This window comes from Microchirus variegatus, assembly GCF_963457635.1.
Source record: "Microchirus variegatus genome assembly, chromosome: 1".
Lineage (NCBI taxonomy): Eukaryota > Metazoa > Chordata > Actinopteri > Pleuronectiformes > Soleidae > Microchirus > Microchirus variegatus.
Genome location: NC_139802.1, coordinates 19,655,763 through 19,664,297, shown reverse-complemented (window position 1 = coordinate 19,664,297; position 8,535 = coordinate 19,655,763). Strand labels below are relative to the sequence as shown.

General features: G+C 43.4%; 1 protein-coding gene across 11 annotated transcripts in view; it reads left to right on the top strand.

Annotated features, from left to right (window-relative positions):
* Positions 1–1,758: 1,758 nt before the first annotated feature.
* Positions 1,759–8,535, top strand: part of mef2d (myocyte enhancer factor 2d) — an 80,364-nt gene continuing 73,587 nt past the window's right edge. For all 11 annotated transcript variants that reach the window (XM_083891432.1, XM_083891425.1, XM_083891430.1 and 8 more), the window contains exon 1: positions 1,759–1,948. The gene's annotated coding sequence lies outside the window, so the exon portion shown is untranslated. The remainder of the gene's footprint in view (positions 1,949–8,535) is intronic.

Below are 8,535 nucleotides of genomic sequence, written 5' to 3'. Positions count from 1 at the left end.
GTCTAACCTTAAGAGATCAGGCTACACTTTTAACAAAAATGTTAAAAGATGTTGAAAATGTTAAAAAACGTTGATCCGTGTTTGTCAAACCTGGAAATGGCGATGTCCAAAACGATTCAGTTTTAATGATTTCTTTCTTATGTGGAGCAAAGAAACAAAGAAGTGATTCACATTTAAGAAGCTAAAACAATCAGAAATCTTGTTTTAATCATGAAAAAAGCTTCAAACTGATTAATCAGTTATCAATATAGTTGACGATTAATTTAGTAATCGATTAATAATCGATGAATTGTTTCAGCTCTAGCTCGTTTGTCAGTTGATGAATCAGTACGGGTGTTTCTTCTTTTCTTAAATGTGTACATTTTCTGTTTATGTCTTGTAGTTTATGCACAAACCAAGACATGTTGTCATTTTTCACCATTTCTGACATTTCTTTGGACCCCACAAATAATCAGTTAATGGAGGAGGCAATCTATAGATTAATAATGACAATCTGTAGTTGTACTCGAGTTTGGTGCTTTCAAATCGGGTTGTGTTGGTAGTACCGACAGTCGCATCATGTCGGTGCCACATTTTAGTACCTGGTGGTTGCTCTAATTGAAGAGAGTAATATAAACTCAGAGAGAAAAAGAGAATGGGAGAGAGAGCGGTGCAGCTGCTTCTGCACCACAGACACTCATGAACCGATCTGTCTCTCGCTGTAAGCCACAGCAGCGCTTGGGCCTGACAGAACACACACATGAAAGCAGCCAAAGTAAAGCACAAATTAATTTCTTAGAATGTTCAGAAAAATCTGACAGAAGCTGCTTTTTCCATAAACCCCTCTTTATAAAGGACAGATTAAAGCAGAAAAGGGTGTGAATGAACAGCTCTTAGCCGTTGCACCTCCCTCTGTCCTGTGTGTGTTTCCAATGACAAAAATGTACTTTACATTACAGAAAGAGTCGAGATACACTCCTAGAAATAAGGGTTCCAAAAGCTTTTTCAAGGGTTCTTGGTAACATTAATGGTTCCAGTAAGAACCATTTTGATCCAGAGAACCCTTTAAAACCCCTTTCCTGAATAAAGGATTTTAAAAGGGTTCTTGGTGGAACCCTCCAAAAGGGTTCCAGATGGAACTTTTTATAAAATGTTCTACCTGGAGCCAAAAACGGTTCTCCTATGAGGACAAGCTGAAGAACCTTATATGGTTCTACGTAGCACTTGTGTACAGTGTACAGGTGTTCCCAACACTGAATGCAAGGCACCAGTATCAATTCAAATGTACATAGTACCAACATTTGCTTATGTGATTATTTTAATTATCATATAATTAGCTTCATTATCCAGTAAGTCACGATAACTTATAACCTATAGGTTAACTAAAGGTTTATTTTCATATCTCAGTATTGTCCATGAGAAATTTGGCATTTGTTATTTGGTCAATTTTTAAAAGTTCTCAGAGCAACAGATTGTAAAGTGATTCCCTGTGATGTTCATACGTGTGTACAACAACCAACAAGGGCCTCAACTGCCACAGCAGGGACACTGACGAATTGGTGGCAGTTGTTGAAGGCATATTAGGGCAAAGGGTGACCTGGGAGGGGTTTGCTGGCAGTGAGTGCACTGTGTGAGTGTTTGGCAAAGGTTGGTGGGGGGTGACGAGAAGCAGCAGCAGCAGCACTGGGGAGGGGGAGGGGGGGGTGTCCAGTGAGAAGGGTAATTTGGGGGCGTCCAGAGTGAGGCGTTCCAGCAGCAGTTGTCACTTGAGCAGTCGATGGTTGGAGTGGCACATGTCCTGCTCTGAGTTGGACCCTCTTGTCTCTTCAGGACTCTTTCCCTCTGCGATCAGGGACTCGGACTATCTTGCACTTGGACCTCGTTTCAAAATCGACTGGCCTTCATCCAGATTCAAGACGCTGTGTCAGAGCGCTTCCACGACACCGTTCGGTATCTTTAACCTTTGACGGTGAGAGCGATGAATCGAGAAATTTGTTTCTGTGTCTGTTTCTCTCTCTTGCTGTGGTTGTATCCATAATGACTTGGAGAGAAAAAGTCAAACTCAATGGCTGTTTCTAAGTGTTTGCTCTGCCTGGGTAGAACTAACCTTTCGCCAAATGTTTTAATGCTTGGTTTAGGATGAAGACATGGTCTCTAACATTCTGTTGGCTCCGTCTAATCAGTCCAGTTAGCCGTCAGTGGGTTACCCTGCTGGCGCCTCTGAGGACTTACCAAGTCAGATAGTAAGGAGTGCGAGGCGACTTTCTGTGTGGCCTGTTCTCCGTCATCAGCCGCCAAAGCTGATACCTCCTCCCCCCCAGCTCCAAAACTGTCTGAAAGAGGATCGAGGCTGGAGGGGGAGACTGTTGTTAAGATTTATGGTGGTTAGCTTGTGTTGTTGTGCGGCTAATGACATCACACCTGTTCCTTCTCTTTCTTTCTTCAATCGGAGCCTTATGTGGCCATTAATGTGTCGAGTGAGTGCCCTTCACACCTGTTGGAACCCACGGAGTGCACTTCCAATCGTCTGTCAAACACTTTGAAGCTGTGCAACTGTGGCCTCACTCTGACTTTGGTGTTTTACCGGCTCACACCTCTGTTTTTTCAAAACCAACTCAGTCAAACAGAAGGAAAATAAGAGTTCAGTGGCCTGGGGACGTTTCTCTAGAGCTCAGGCGATCGCTGCTTCATCTTCATTTGTGTACCTAAGAAAACTGTTTGTCCACCTTGGTATCTTCTGTTCCCCTCCTTACAGACGTGTGAGAGATGATTACACGAGTCTTCAGTAGACGCCAGCATATACTTTTGAAATTATTAAGGTGTTGACAAAACACGAATCAATCAATGGGAGCGCTGATTGCTCCGCGTGCCTGTTTCTACAAGTCTATTGGCCCTGCTTAGTTTTTTAAAGTCCCTCAGAAGACGAGGAGATGGACTCGCGGGTCTCCGAGCAGCTGCTCGCCACTTGTTTTGAAGGGTATCTTGACAACAAAGCCACCCTGGCTCAGTCTCATGTGGCCAGATTGAAGGATGCCTCTCTGAGCTCATGCTTCTAAATGACCACATGTATAAACAGTTAGTTTGTTGAGCGTGGCTGCAGAAGACCTGTTTTCTTCAGGGAGGGATTATCTGTTGAAAGGATTGCAGCAGTGTGTGTGTGTGTGTGTGTGTGTGTGTGTGTGTGTGTGTGTGTGTGTGTGTGTGTGTGTGTGTGTGTGTGTGTGTGTGTGTGTGTGTGTGTGTGTGTGTGTGTGTGTGTGTGTGTGTGTGTGTGTGTGTGTGTGTGTGTGTGTGTGTGTGTGTGTGTGTGTGTGTGTGTGTGTGTGTGTGTGTGTGTGTGTGTGTGTGTGTGTGTGTGTGTGTGTGTGTGTGTGTGTGCCAGACTCTTGGCTGAGTGTTTATTATTATTATTGAGGCCTGTCGGCACACTTGCGGTGCCCAAATTTAATAGTTAGCGACAGGGTAAATCTCACAAAACATTTTTGTTGCGTGCACTAAATATAGGCAGGTATTATTATTCTTCAAACAACGGCATTCCTCCTCCCACTCACCTGCTCGCTTGAAAATAAACTGCATAGCAGAGCACGTGTAATGAATGGCGTGGCATTTGACGTCGCTCGTCTGTGAGAACATGTTGGACTGGTGATGGCAAACCTTTAAATACACACACACACACATGCACACGCCCCGTGTCCTCGGGTGTCACGTTGATGTCGTCAGTGTTTTGTCTCGAGGGCATTTTTCTCGTTTACAGATCTTTTGTTGTTGACAAAGGGAAAATGTGTGGGAGAAAAAAAACCTGCCTTTATCTCAAGCGGTACATTCCAGAAACTCGGGAGGAAACGCATCACACCGATTATCATAACACGACCATCTAAAGCAAACGGCAGTTACAGGAAACACTGCCGTTTTGAAATAAACACCTCACACTTGACTCTTATTAGCATAATGAGACATAGGTGCAGTTGACACTAATGTTCAAGTCAATTTGTTCGTAGCTGCAGCTAATGATCATTTATACTATCAATTTAGTACGTATGGATGTTAGTGTCTACAAAATGATGTCAGTCAGGAAAAAAGGGATGAGAAACTTGACCCTTCAATTTCTGTAGATAGATCCACACCTAAATATATATATATATTATATAAACTTTACCATATGACCTTGAAAAGGACGGCCTCCCAAAAACACAATACCGAACCAGCCATTACTGTACAGTGCATTACATTTCTTTTTAAAAAAGAAACAAAAAGAAGATGTTGCTGCCAGATATTCCCTGTGTTTTGTTATTTATAAGTACAAAGACCTTCCCCATTGTGTTTTCCAGGTTAATGTAATGGAATGAAATAGTGATCCTTTAGGAGCATCCGTCTGTTTTCTTTCTCTCTCTCGCCTCAGGACATGTCTGCTTAATGTTGAACACTTCCACCGCTCCACCGGCTCTACACGGCTGAGAAAGATCAGTTGAACGATAACAGTTCAGGTGCTCACTACAGTAAAACACCAAATACTGGCCATCAGTTAGCACCTCATACAACCACTGATGACAAAAAAATATTTCATTTCCCCTGTCATTTATTGCCATTAATTATTATCTGATTAAGAATGTATTACTTAATTAACATAGCTGTTTTTATCTCTGGCTCATTTCTCTGGACCTTACATACGATCAGATTTGTTCTACGCACATGGTGACTTCCCGTTGCCATTAATCCAAAGAAATTAACCTCACTGTCATGCGTGTTTATAGCTAAGAATAACTAAAAACAACAACAAATTTTGTTTTGACAGGAAGTAGCCACACTTTGCACATGCATAGACCAAATCGTGTTTCTGGTATGAATCAGGCAGTGACGGCGACTTCACACCCGCCAACTTTCTTCATCCCAAGGAAATAAATGTGCCAAATTAGACATTTAATGGACATCTGTGAGGGAGAGAGAGAATCTTTAATGTCTGACTTTTACAAAGTTATTGTCATCAGTTAACCAATTTTTGCTTAGTAGCTCATTCAAGTCTTCAATTGTATGAAACCTTTATTACGGCACCATGACTGTGCTCATGGTCTTGGCATTGGTGGAAATGGAAATTGTAGAAACGTTTGGTGCCAACGGACACATTGTTCCACCGGCACCTTTGGCAGGAAGGGGTGTGTCCTGTCAGTTGAATTAACTGCGTCTGCAGTCGGCCGGTGATGTAACCTGACAGGTCAAACCACATAGTCCACGTCGGCGATACGGTGACAGGGACAAGTCTCCGATCAACGTTTTGTGAGACCTGCCAACGTCTGCTGTGCTCCACATGCTGTCTGAGTGATGGGACAAAAGGCGTCATTATGTGAGTGTGTGTATGTGTGTGTGTTTATGATGAGATGCACATACAGTACATTGTTGTATTATGGCTGTTCTTGCTGTATTTGTGCCAGAGGCTGTGAGTGCAAACGGTGCATCAGTGACAGACAGGGCACACTGTGTTAAGTGCGTGGGTGTGTTTTCTTTGTGAGTGTGTTTGTTTTTATGTATTTGTGCCGTGCTCGAGTAGATTGCGGTATTGACAGTGGCCCCCGTCAGTGGAGGCGTGATTCATGAGCCATGAGGCACCTCTTTTTCCAGCCCCTCCCGTCCCCTGAAGTACCACCTTAGAAGTGCTGCCCTTGCAGTGCATCAACCCTCCCCTCTCACCCCCACCTCTCCAAAGTCTCACCATGATTGGTTAAGAGGCAGGGGGGGGGGGGATCATATTCCACTGCCAGGGTTGGCAGCTCACACGAGCAGCCACAATAACAATTGCTTGCCAGACTTCAGTTACAAGGCCAGCAGCTCCGTCCGCCATCCCCCTCCTCCCGTCTTCACTCTTCACTCCACCTGCTTAAACCGCCACCACAATATCAACCGTAGGGTTTTCTGTTGATATGCTGGGGGACTGAAGCTGGGGTGTGGTGGGAGCTGTGTCCAATGGTTTCCCAGGAACATGAGGCAACAGGCTGTAAATATCACACAGTTGGTGCTGGCAGTACACCCTCAAGGTTGGGCTGCAAACCGAGCTTTGCTGGCTGGATCACATGAGGAAATTCAGCAGCCCAGTTAGACGCCAAACTCCCACCAGCCCCCTTGGTGCCCCAATGAGGAGCCAGCCTTTAAGATTCTCACTCACACACCCTCCCTCCTATAACTCAAATTATGGTGATCATGGCTCTCAATGCTGGCAGGTGTGTCTGATCAGTGGAGTTAATCTGGCAGCTCTGGATTATTGAAGTGGGCTTGTATCAGGTACTTATACATAGTGTGCTGCATACAGGCGACTGCACCCTGTGCTGAGATGCAGTTGAACGCAAGCCCAGTGAAACTGCCTGCTGCGTTAGCTCCTTTAGCGCCGTTAGCACGCCTACTGTCGAACTGGAGCGGTCTGTTTATTAAATGAAAAGAGCAGCGCTACAAATAACCAGCATACTTGTGTACTGCGTATGTTACTTTAGAGACTTATCGTTACAATCATGAGTCACGTAAACATGACGTCACACGCGTCTTTTGCCGGTCAGTCGCCGTGGAAACGCGCAATGCATTAACGTGCATTAACGTTGATGCCGCTAATGCCGTTAACCCGCCGTTAACGTGTCTAGCACTAATAAAGAGGCACTTTTATTTATAGTTACTTATGCAATATGTGATATTGTTTTTATGCAACAGTTACACCAATTCCATCTCAGCATGGATGCATGTTTAAAACGTAATCAATCTGAAAAAGAGTGTCTCCATCATCCTTTGCACACCTATATTACCCAGATTGAAGCAGAAGGCATTATGAATCAAATCGTTTTGAATCGAAAATCGATTTTGAATTGAATCGTAGCTCCAATAATTGGAATCGAATCGAATCTTGAGATAGTCAAAGATTCCCATCCCTAGTAGAAATACTCCCAATTCAAAGTCCAGTAGCTGACGTCACACAACCAAGGTAAGGCCCTCATCCAAATCGGTCAACGACTTTTCAAGTTATTTTGCTAACAGACAGACAAACAAACAAACCCCGGCGAAAACATATATACGGCAATTGAACCCAGCAGCAGTGGATCAGCGGCTGCTGTGATTAATGGACTTTGGTGTGGGAGTGAGTGCTTTACGAAGCAACACAAACTTAAGTGGCGAGGTGACGTGGCAAATATAGTACATTCATGAGAAAGTGTGACGTCTATTTATATTACTGCGCTAAATAGCGGTTGTTATTGTTAGCACTCGTTTAACTCGACACACTCACCTCTTCACAATGTAACACTGCCCAAAGCCCAGCATTAAAATACGAAGATTTAAAGTGTCATCAGTGTGATGATTAATTGTCACGTGGAACCTGATTGTTTATTAAAGCTGTAAACTATAAACCTCCTTTAGTCCAAAACTCATGAGACTGTGACGGTTCACGCTGCTACAATCACAGACACCTGCTGATCTGATTCCTCGTTTATTCTCTGCTCTGCCGAGCGTTGTTTGTCATCTTATGTTTCATGTGTCCCAGACAGGCCGGTTTGAGTGACAAATGGATATTGGTGAGCTATTGATCCACCTGGGCTTCAAACTGAGAGACCGATCAGTCATTTTGATACGCTCCTACAGAGGTCATGCCTCGAGCAGCTACATGCAGGCACGTTTGCCCTCTTACTGAAACCTGATGCCTTCAAATCCTCCGGGGGTCATCTCTGGTGACTCCTCTGATATTTTGCCAATACAACACGCTCGCGGATATGTGAGCGTTTCATGAATTTCCTATCAAATGTTTATGTAATTAGTAAAAGATCTCGTGACAAATATGTTTGCATGCTTCGCTTCTTAAGTGACTGAGACACTGATGATTCACTGTTTTTGCCCAGAGCTGCAGATAATGCAATTGTGATGATGATGATGATTTGCCAATCATGCAACTTTAGTAAAAATCAAGCTTTTTGGGCCTTGAATTCATGACAGAATTTTACCATAATGATGTTTTGTCACTGTGCTGTGGGTATTGTACATTATAGATGACTTTTGATATTAATTGTCAAAGAAAAACCTCAATATTTCCTTATTTTTTTGTGACTATAAATGTTACCCAAAAGCCAAATGACCCCAAAATGTCTCCTCGCCACGTCAACGCCAGCAATCAATGACCAGTGATTCATGGAGCAAATGTAAGAAGGATGCGTTCACACTGAAGCACACAGATAATTGTGTTCCTCACTCTTGGGTCATGATTATCCCTCGCCCTCTGTGGCACTTCAACAACTGTATTGGGCGGCGTTTTCTCACAAATAAGACTAAATAAGATTAATTGCTCCGGTTATTTCCTTTAATTGGTTCGAGTGTGAGGCGAGTTCAATGTTTTTGTTTGTTTCACAGTTGCGTTTCCTCTAATATAGTCTGTGTGTAGAGTCTTGTTTGGATGTTTCAGGAGCGATATGATCATTAAGGACCTCTTTTTGTTACATGATAGAGTTGGCAGCCATATACACTACCTTGTTTTTGACGGAAAAGCACTTTTTTTTAATGAATATAACATTAAATGAATCAGAAATACACTCTCTACAT